Source organism: Crassostrea angulata, chromosome 9 (genome assembly GCF_025612915.1).
Source record: "Crassostrea angulata isolate pt1a10 chromosome 9, ASM2561291v2, whole genome shotgun sequence".
In the NCBI taxonomy this organism is placed as follows: domain Eukaryota; kingdom Metazoa; phylum Mollusca; class Bivalvia; order Ostreida; family Ostreidae; genus Magallana; species Magallana angulata.
Window position 1 is genome coordinate 32,392,125 of NC_069119.1, and position 11,349 is coordinate 32,403,473.

The following is an 11,349-nucleotide window of genomic DNA, read 5'->3' on the forward strand; positions in this document are numbered from 1 at the left end:
CTGAATTCAGTTTATTGCTTATATTCTATAAACATGGAGAACCTTCATTAACTATAAGTTGTAAATGTCAAAGCACATTAGAAATTCCTATATGTATGACAAATTTTATTTGAAAGATATTTCAATATAGCTGCACCTTTTTCTCTTTTTTTTTTCGATGCTTAGACACCAAAACTATGGTGAATATATTTCGTATCCAACAAAACTTATTGTTTGATAAATGTTTGATGTAAAGATTATTCAAAGGTCTTTTAAATACATTTTACTTTGTGTCTTCCCTGGAAGACAAAGAAGTCTAAAATAAAACTATTATGCATGATAACCAATTTGAAAAACAACAAACACAAATTTGTACTACCATCGGTGTTGACTTATAGAGTTTGAAATTTGTTCAAGGTTATTTTGTATTGTAAATTAAAACAATTGTGTTCAAATTTAAATAATGTTTTTTTATTTCTATTTTACACAAAATACATACTACTTTGGTTTTGTTAATTTTCAAGGGTATCTTTTTCATGAAAATCACAGTTTCAATGATAGGTAAAATCGTGGCCAATGACCCTATAAATACCAAATTTAAATAGAAACTAGAGCAGAGCTCGTGGCAAAGCCACGAGTAGGTCTTCCGTTGTTGCTGCGGGTTGAAAATATATGTGATCTGGTGTCAAACGACTATAATGACTAAACTTTCAGTTCTGCTTTTGTTATAAAAACGTGTTGTGATTGAAAGCCTGTATATAAAACATGTTTTGAAAAGAAAGGAAGAAAATGCTGTATGAAAACTATTTGTCGAACACAGTTTGTGTAATCATTTCAAAAATTCTTTAAAAAATGAGACATCATGTTAAATGGCGAGTTAAATTTTCAAAGGGTAGCAAGCATTGTTATAAACAGTATGTACTCATGACTCATGTCAGGAATTGTATCTCTCTTTTAAAACCGAACACGCCTACAAAACACGAAACCTTTTCTCTAAGATAACTCCTTTATTCAAATCTTTCTAAATTTTTGAAGACTATATGCAAGTTTAGAATTGTTACGTGCGGACAAACTTTAGTAATTAGTCAAAATTGATGGCATCTCTGAACTTTTCTATAGGGAAATGTGTGTCGTCTGATATCATTTAATGATACGAGTAAACTTGGACATTCAAAATAATAAATAATCAGCTAAAAAAAAAAAAGATCAGCGGGAGAATTTATGCAAAAGCGAGCATCTAAATTTTACACCAGATGGTTCTGTTTCATAAAGACACCGCTATGTAACGTAATGTAATTAAATAACCTTATTTACAGAATGAATAGCACCTCTCTCGACGATGTAATGATATGCAAAATCCTTATTTTTATGTCAGTGGGTTGATTTATAAAATTGAAAAAAAAACTTCAATTGCGCTTGCGTAAATTGGAATTCTGGGAAGGAATTAGACAGTCCGTGTTAGAGAAATTCGAAGAAGTTATGAAACTGGTCAGTTTCTAGATCAAACTGCGCATTGATGTATTAAAAAACTATTATGTGTATCGTCTTGTAGCCACGGTCCGGAATCCGTATGTGCAGTCATACATTGTATGTATATCGATACACCTTTACCTCCTCACCTACATCCATACAAATGAGGGTGCAACCTTCATATACACATGCATAGTATTATAGTTCTGGAAACTATTTATCTTGTATTTTTATATATTGGGTATTCATTGTTCACCTAAAATTATTATTCCACTGGCTGTAGCTAACCTTGTAAGTAAATTAAGTTGCATTACAACCTCATAATACACAACTTCAATTAATGTTTTTTATCAATTTTCATACAATTAGCAATAAATAAAATCCCCAATAACGCACTTAAGTGTAACTTTGAGAAGCGCACATATTTTTTGGAGGCAGATATGTCGCTATATTATAGTCTGCAAGTCAAGTGAACAATTATGGTCTTTCAAAGAAATAAGAAATCTGTCGACACTTGCAGTACTTTGATGATTTCGATGGCGATCGACTGCATTGCATAATGTAGTCGTATTTTTTAAAGAACAAAATTTCCTTTGACTTCCAACTTTCAATTATAATATATTATGAATTATTCTGTTGATAACTATAGAAGTTTAGTGTGTTTAACGGGTTAATTTATTAGCCACACTCTCAGGTAACGATTCCACATCTTTAATGTAAAGATGATTGACTTCGAATAATAGTCTTATTGTTAATAAAAGCACCTTCCAACTGTTACTCAATTACATATGTTTTGAGTTGTGTGTGCTAAAGCGACACAAGATTTAAGGTCGCACGTGGCGATTGAATTAACACAGACTGACAGAATAAACAATCGGGTGGGAAAGTGAAACACGTTGAATAGAAAATGTTACACATAAGAAGAAGTCACCAAAAATGATTTTCGACAGATCTGGATATCTTTTCGCCAATTTAAAAAAAATCCAGCGCGAGCACTTGTTAGCGGGGCGGGAGGAGGGGGTGGGGACGCAGCAATGAATTCGCTTCCACACTCAAACGAACAACCGTGTATTAGAAAAACTACAGAGTGATTGATATGGGACTGATAGAATCTAATCTTCAGTTGTTTAAAACTCATGCGAATATTCTTTCAAATAATCAGCAAATGCCTCAATTCAGGACAATTCAGGACATTCTTTTATCGTGCTAGCACCTACCGCAAACATGTAACATGGCACTTTGATTATAATTTGAGTTGATTTTTAAACTACCTTGTACGCTATAGTATAATTAAATCAATGCTCAATCAGCTGTACAAGCAAAATAAATTTAACTTTTCATCTTAATCCTATATAATAGTTGAAAACATAATAAGTATAGTTCTGTCCGTGCAAAATATGAAACATGAACGCGTAATAAGGTACATGTAGAAGAACACGAGCCGACTGCGGATCACTTGTCCTCTCGCGCTATATCTCCTCGGCCATGTGCGAGGGATGATCATCATTTAATATTGGGGTAGGGGGGAGAGTTAATTTTTTTTAGATATACAAACCAGCCATTAATTTATGTCTGACAATGTTTCCGATTTGGAGTAATATCGTTCATTATTTTTCATTTTCACTCAAATGTTTAATTAAATAAATACAAGATGGACAAACTTTTATAACATAACATTAAAACAGTTCTTGTATTTACGGCTATATAAACTCAAACACATTCTTCTTCATCTAAGTGTGCGTCGCGGTGTGCGAATCTTGTGTATTAGATAACCGCTTACCGCTATGTAGTGCAGCCGTGGCTCATCTCCTCGGCCGTTGACGAAGGATAGATTACGTAAAGGTTCAACGCACAGACACGCACAGCTCAGAACCCAGGACGATTTGAAAAGTTTGCAGTATAATGACCATATTCTATCAAATAAAAGTTCTTTATTTTAAACTTAAAACCCACAATTGATCTATGTCTAATATTGCTTTAGATTGAGAATGACGTTGCTTTTATTAATTAACTGAACAACTTCTTAATTGACACCGAATCGTTTAGTCGATAAACTTTTATGTGTAATAAAAACTAAAACAATTCTTGAGTTGGCGGCTAAATAAACTCGTATATGAGAGACGCAACTCTCGTGTATTAGATATCCGCTGACCGCTAGGTAGCCCAGCCGCGACCATGGTGACCGATTTTCTCGGCCGCGGGCGAGGGAGAGTTTCGTTAACTTGGCCAAATTGCCGCGAGTACTAGTCAACACGTATTACTTTTTCCCTCATATTATGCAATACCCGAACACAAAAACAGTTTTATGAGATCAATAAAGTCACAAACAACATTTTTTGCAGCGACGCCCATATCGAAAATATTACCGTTTTAGAGTTATGAAGCAAAGACTTTAAAGGGATCTAGACCCCTCATTTTAGGGGCTAGCCCCTTTTTTATGGTATCAAATGAAAGCTCTTAATATTCTGCACAACTTTTGTTCTATATGTGTCTAGAAAAAATTTACAACTAAAAAGTTATTGAGCAAAGATATAAGCAAAATTTAACATTTTTTGAAACATTAATTTCGATGTAATTTTTTAAGAAGTATACGTGGGTTAATCAAACATGTAAAACTAGGAGGACAACGTTCAAGATGTCTACATTAAGGATTTGTAAATTAAAACTACTTGCTACGGATCAACTCGGAGCCTTTGCAGGTACACGAGACCCACTAAAAAAATATTCAAAGGGGAATAACTCAAAACCGGAAGTAGCGATTTCAAATTTTTTTGTGCTATAGTAAGCTATTGTCATTGCCAATAAACCCTGAAAATTTGAATAAAATCTAATCACAAACAAGCGAGATATTACAGTTTAAAGAAACGTCTAGAAGAAAAAGAAGAAGAAAAATAATAATGAAGAATTTCCAACAGAATCAGTACAAGGTCTTCCGTTGGAAACGGAAGACCTTAATTACATTTCGATGAACATTTAATTTCGTAGATCAGCTAAAGAACGAAACCCTCGAAAATTGGTATTCAGCGAATATTGATGAAACCACAGTAATTATTGTTGATCGTCATCCTTAACACAGAGAGGTAATTCTTAAGATTAAAGATGCTTTTATAATCAAATTTTAAGGCGGGTTAATAATGTATTTTTCTGGAATGTCGCAACCTTCATATTCCGCATATGAAGCATATATATATATATATATATATATATATATATATATATATATATATATATATATATATATATATATATATATATATATATATATATATATATATACACAGTACCCGCAACGTTATTTTTTACAAGATAAACGATAGGATAAGATTCACGCACGATAGGATAGCATTAACGCACGATAGAACAGTATACACGCACGAAAGGATAGGATTAACGCACAATAAAACAGGATACACGCACGATATGATAGGATTGATACACGATAGGAAAGGATAAACGATCTTCATGATAAACGTATGATAGCTTTAAACGATATTTACGAACAAACTGATAATGGCAGAATTTGAGAGAGAACACGTACAAATAAAGATTTACGTGGAATTTCTTTTTAGTAACAATTGCCGAGTTGTTAATCATCGCTGCATTATTTATAGAATGTATAAAAATGACCAGTTAATTTTTTTCAACTAAAATGATGAGCTTTAATGATCAATAAATTTTCTGTATTGTTAAAGTTGTTTTCATTACCGAACACCCTAGCCGTACCCTGCGAATATTTCAGCCCATATTAAATCTCTCGGAAAATAGCGGGTTTAATTATATGAATCCAACTCTTGTATAAAGTAAATATAAAATCTATCATAAGTACATTTCTTTTTATATAAGAAAATGGAGCATTAAAAACGAATTATTACAGACAAGTTAAATAAATATTTACACAGATACACATTCCGTGTACGGTTTGTTAACATTATTTTCATTACCACACACCCTAGCTGATTGCCGAGAACATTTCAGCCTGAAATCAAATAACACACGGAAAATAACGGGTTCAAAATACAACTCGGGTTTTAATTAAATATAAATTATATCATAAAAAGTTTTGTTTCTGTAAAATATAATGCAACAAAATTATATTGCATAAAAGTTAATGTTTATGCAGGTATACACTCTGCGTACGATTTAATATATTCGATGTACAGGTAAATATGTTACCTTGTTCCTAAGAACTTCGTTTTTCATTTTCAATGTTAACAGATGTGATTTACATATAATATTGGTTAATTTTGATCTAAACAATTTAAAAATTAGTATCCTGACGGAATGTTGGATAGAATTTTACAAATCTTGTTCGATAATTATTCGTATACGGCGCACCGAACGAGTTGCAACTTAATAATAAATTTACTTGCTTATGAAAAGGCACGAAACGATTAACACGATAGGATAAACGGAAGAATTGTTGAAATTAAACAATAAACCTGATAGGATTAACGCACGATAGAATAGGAAAAACGCACGATAGAACAGTATACACGCACGATAGGATAGAATTAACGCACGATAGAACAGTATACACGCACGATACGATAGGATTGATACACGATATGATAGGATAGGATTGTAAAAAATAACGTTGCGGGTACTGTTTATATATATATATATATATATATATATATATATATATATATATATATATATATATATATATATATATATATATATATATATATATATATATATATATATATATATATTTATATATATATACGAAAGCATTTTACTGTTAACATAATATAAACCCCATTATTTTTATCTAATTACGTCACATTCCATATTTGGCATTCCATATATATTTTTCTGTATATTTGTGGTGTTTAATACCATACATAAAATCATCAATGTACACAAACTTAAGGGATCTTTTAAAATGATAAGCTACAACCGATTTCATTTCAAAGCATAGATGGGAAGCAACTTCATTTTGTTATATACATGTATATTCGAAGGCTAAAGTGTTTTATTTTCTTCTCTTACCTTGAACTTTTTCTATGACAGAAAGATCAGAAAGGATACGATTGTTAAATAAACATCTCTAATCGATTCAAACGGTGACTTGTAAAACCGCTCCTTTACGGTAAGCTATACAAGATCTTATAACATCCCGTACAGAGTCAACTCAGATCGACCTTTCAAATAGCCAAAGAAATCGCTACTGTTAACATTCTTTATCGTCGATAACTTTAAATCAGTTGTGTAACAAAGAAAGTCATGGCACAATGTATGTGTCGATCTAAGTTAGCGTTATTGTTATTTGGGTAAAAAAAATAGCAAATGGGACCAATATTATACACAATTTTATAATGAAAGACCGAATACGGTATACATTAAAACGAAGGACTAGAAATGAAAGATATCAAGTTACAAAACATTTTTGAGACGTGTTTATTGAAACTTTAATCTGGTTGGTTATTATGTTTCTTTATAAATGAAATATCCCTCTGAGATAGCACTTTTTGGAAATTGAAAGAGCTTATAAAGAGTACCGTAAAGGATCAGTTTTACAAATCCAACTTTAGTTAGATTGGAAAATATTCACACAGGCTTCGCATGCATTTGATAAACACTCTTTTGAAAAATGGCATGCTCAATATTATGATCGTTATTCTTTATGCATTTGTTTCTTAACAATTTGTTTTTCAAACTATATATGTACAGAATATTACCATAATTTACATTTATTAGTAATTATTGAAAAAAACCGGCGTTGCAAAAAAGCGACACGATTCCCTAAACGAGAGAATTGAATTTAAATTTATGTCACCAAAATATACACACAACGACATTCACGGCGGGTATGCCCCTCTAAAAAATCAATATTTTTCCAATCATTTTATATCGAACATAACAAACGCCAATCATATTTTCTTTAGATACAGTTTCGATGAATAATTTTGTTTTCTTAGAGAAAGCTAGAGTTGAGGCCTATTTTTAGCAATTTTACTATGTGAATGAAGGAATTCCCGCTTTAAATCCGCGCAAATTGTTAGAAATGTTCTATTTGTACTGTGGCAGCTTTTGTCTGTCACCTTTTAAACACATTGTAATAACTTGATACTGAATTGTTTAATAGTAATGCAGTTAACTACACTTGGAAGATCAGTATATCATGGTTGATAAGGTATGCATTGTGCATGAGTGATCCTCCTTCCCCTGGTTTGTTTATCTACTATAATGTACTGTCAATGACATCTTCTTTTGATAAATGACAATATCATCTATGTATCTTGTTAAAAAAGGGTATTTTCACTTTTTCAGTATTTGACAAAAACCCCAAAACCTACCTGCTCAATGCCAAGAAGTACAAAGGAGTTTCTGAATATGAAAGACGTATAACGTAAAAATGTAAACCAGAAAATAAGGAGGTGTTGTTATAAATGAACCTGCATGACTTGTCAACGAAAGCATTCTTCTGTTTATATTTACATCCTTTTGTTAAGAAATTAATAAATTAATCAAAAAGAGTTAATCAAATTAATAAAATGAAAGAGGTTCGCTCCTCTCTTTTGAGTAACTATTTTACGTCACCTCTTGTCTAAAAATTAGTACATTAGATGGGAGAAATAGACAGGTCGTTTTAAATTGGAATATGAGGTTGACAACATCATGATTATATCGTACAATGTTTGATTTTTTAAAGGTTAATTAAGGTCTCAACCAATTGATAAACGCAGCGTGTAGATTTGAGACCTGCTAGCTACTACAGTGCTATATTTTACACTCAATATCCGTAAGAAATAGAAGGAATCATACTTGATGGGTGTAAATATAAACAATTATGTTTTTAATACACATGCATGGAAAACTGACAACAAGAAAAGACTTTGGAGTTATAATTTTTTTTTTGCTAATAATAATAATAGTAAACAGTTGTTCTATTCACCAGTATTCAAGAAGATGTAGCCCAGGTCGGGGTTGCAAAACTAACAACCAAAGACGACAAAAGCCAAACATTCTCCATGGTTTTTTTTCTATATCTAGTTGCAAGTTTATGCATGCTTATCTACTACAAGATATCAGGTGACATATTTCTTGTTACTATCTTGCTTGAACTGTATATTTGTATGTCATTTTGAATTGATTAACCTGTGTTTCTTCAAAAAATATACTACATCCGATAACGATTAATAATATTTCACAATAATAAGTCACATAGTTTTTGCCAGGGCCTTTCAAACTCTGAGATTCTACAGTTTTTAAGCAAAACATATTTCTCTACAGATATTCTGTTTTTCATTATATTTTCAAGTGCACTTAAATTCAGTTTTGGAACTTCTTAATATCTACTTACAAATATGTATTGTTTTATTATTAGAATTAACAGATTATGTACTTTATACTAATTTTTCTCGTTATATTTTCCAAATAAAATTGAGTGTTTGACAAATGTTACTTGCATTTTAAATTTCCTTAACAACCACTCCTCGCATAGTTCCCAAAGTTCTTTTACACAATAGCAATTTACAAATAAGTGTTTAATAGTCTCATTGACAAAAGGAGCAGACTGGGGATTATTTAACCTTAATCATGTGAAGAAAATCATTTGTTGGTATTATTCTATGTAAAATTTGATATTGTAGCCATTGGAGTTTTGACTCTTTAGTAGTTATTCATGGTTTATTGTTATTTATATTTTTATTGATGAAGAAGATATCTATGTAACTGGGTATACTTGGGCCAAACTTGTATTTGATTTCATTGATATTGTCTTTATTTAATCTTTCAAATGTTGCTCTCTTTAGGCTTGCATATTCAATAAAATTGTTTTTATATTTTGGTTTTCTATTGTTTTTAGTCTAAGAAAAACACCCTAATTATCGAAAAGATCTTGTATATGTATAAAACCAGCATTAAAATAGTGTTTTAGAAAAAAGAGAACTGTTATTAACTTTTATTTTTGGGTTGAGTCAGATGTTTTTAATTGGAACATTCATAATTTCTTGTCTAGTTGCTTTTACAATTAAACTCCAGCTGTTAAAAACTTCTTTCCATAAAATATTTTATGTATTTTTATATAAATTAGATGTAAAGTCCATACCTTTTACCCATAGGTTTTAATTTTTGTTTGTAATTCTGTCTTTCAGAGATTTATCCATTTTGTGTCTGAGAAAATCATTCTTCTACATGTAATCCAACTAGACTTTAGAGCTGAGTTAAAATCTGTAAAATCTATCATTTTTAAGCCACCATATACATATTCCTGTATAATAGTGTTTCTTTTTACTTTGTGAATATTGTTTCCCCATAAAAATTGGTAAATTTCCTTATTAAAAGTTTTTGTAAAATCAGAGTCTGGGTTAGATACACAGATCGTTTAATTTTGGCAGAATCAATGTTTTCATTACTGAGATTTTACCAATTGGGGTTAGTTTTCTTAATTTCATTGGTTTAAAATCCTTTTAATTTCTAACAGTTTAGGCTCATAGTTAAGGCATGACATCTCATCTAGAGTTATAGAAAATTTTATTCCTAATAAATCAAAGGTTGAGTTATTTCAATTTAGTTTCCATCTTGTGTGGTGAAATACATCTCTTGAAAAAGTCCTACTCCCAATCCAAACCATTTTAGTTTTTGTGTAATTAATTTTATGTCCTGAAAGGTCAGCGAAATAATCTAAAACTCTTTAAATACCATCCATAGACTGAGGTGAACCATCAAAAGCTCATTAGCTTTTTTAAGTTATATTACACACACATCCTTAAGAGTGTCGTCTGTGGGAAACATTTTGCGTTCACCCACTTGATAGTGATACATGTAGTATAGAGATGGTTCCTGAGGACCTCCGAAAGGGAATACATTATATTGGTGTTGCTCCTTGGTATGGTCAAGGGCTAGCAGAGAAGTTGTTTGACAGGTATGTTGTTGAGAACAAAGTTCAATGTTCCCAAAGGAAATGCAAATCTCACCTTTCCTTTTTGTGTAATTTTTGTAAAACAAATGTCATACGGTCAAAAAACAATGTCTTTCTTGTTTATAGGTTCGGTTAAGATACTACTTATGCATAGCGGTCGGTTTTACTGTATGCAATAAGAGGTAATCACCTGATCTTTATTTTAAATCATTGCATAAATAACAACCCACAAAGTGCGTTAAACATAGAAACTCAGCTTTAATAAGTTAGTTTGAATAAGGCGAAATATATGCCATCAAAAATTCTAGATCTGGAGAAGCTAAAAATATCTTGATATCTCTTCAAACAATGAAGGGAATCACAAGAATTACATATTATATTGCTACAAAAGTTGGTAGCTACTAACTGGAAGTGAACGTTGACAAAATATTGAAGTTTTCCGCTAACATTATGTTGCTATCAACTTTCTGGGGCGTTTTTTTACTACCAAAAATTTAATTATGTCATGGTTTAAACTTTACATTTGCTAAAAAAGGAAGTTAAGGCTGATTTGAAAAACGTACAAACACAAGGACACAACTACATGTAACAAGTTAAAAATACATTGTGCGCAATTGAATAAATACACGAAGTATCTGATGATCACCGATGCACTGATCTGGTATGGTAAACAGAATTTTAATTTAATAGACACTAGGACAATAATTATAATACTAGTTTCTCCAAACTTGCTATGTCGCATACCTTGAATTTCTTGGTGTGCAAACCACATTATTTAGTACCACTTAGTTAAGTTTTATAACCCGTATTTATTATTATATTTCTGTGAATGAATATGAAATACTCGATACGCAAGGAATAGAAATAATGAAGTATTTACAGTCAAACATCCAAAAAAATAGTTTATTATCTGATTTTATATTTTGACACCCTTCTCTCTATGATCTGATCTGGAATTCTTTATTTTTCTGAAAGAAAAAAAAGAAATAAAGACACCAAATGAAGTCGGCCTAGTTATGGTAAGTCATACA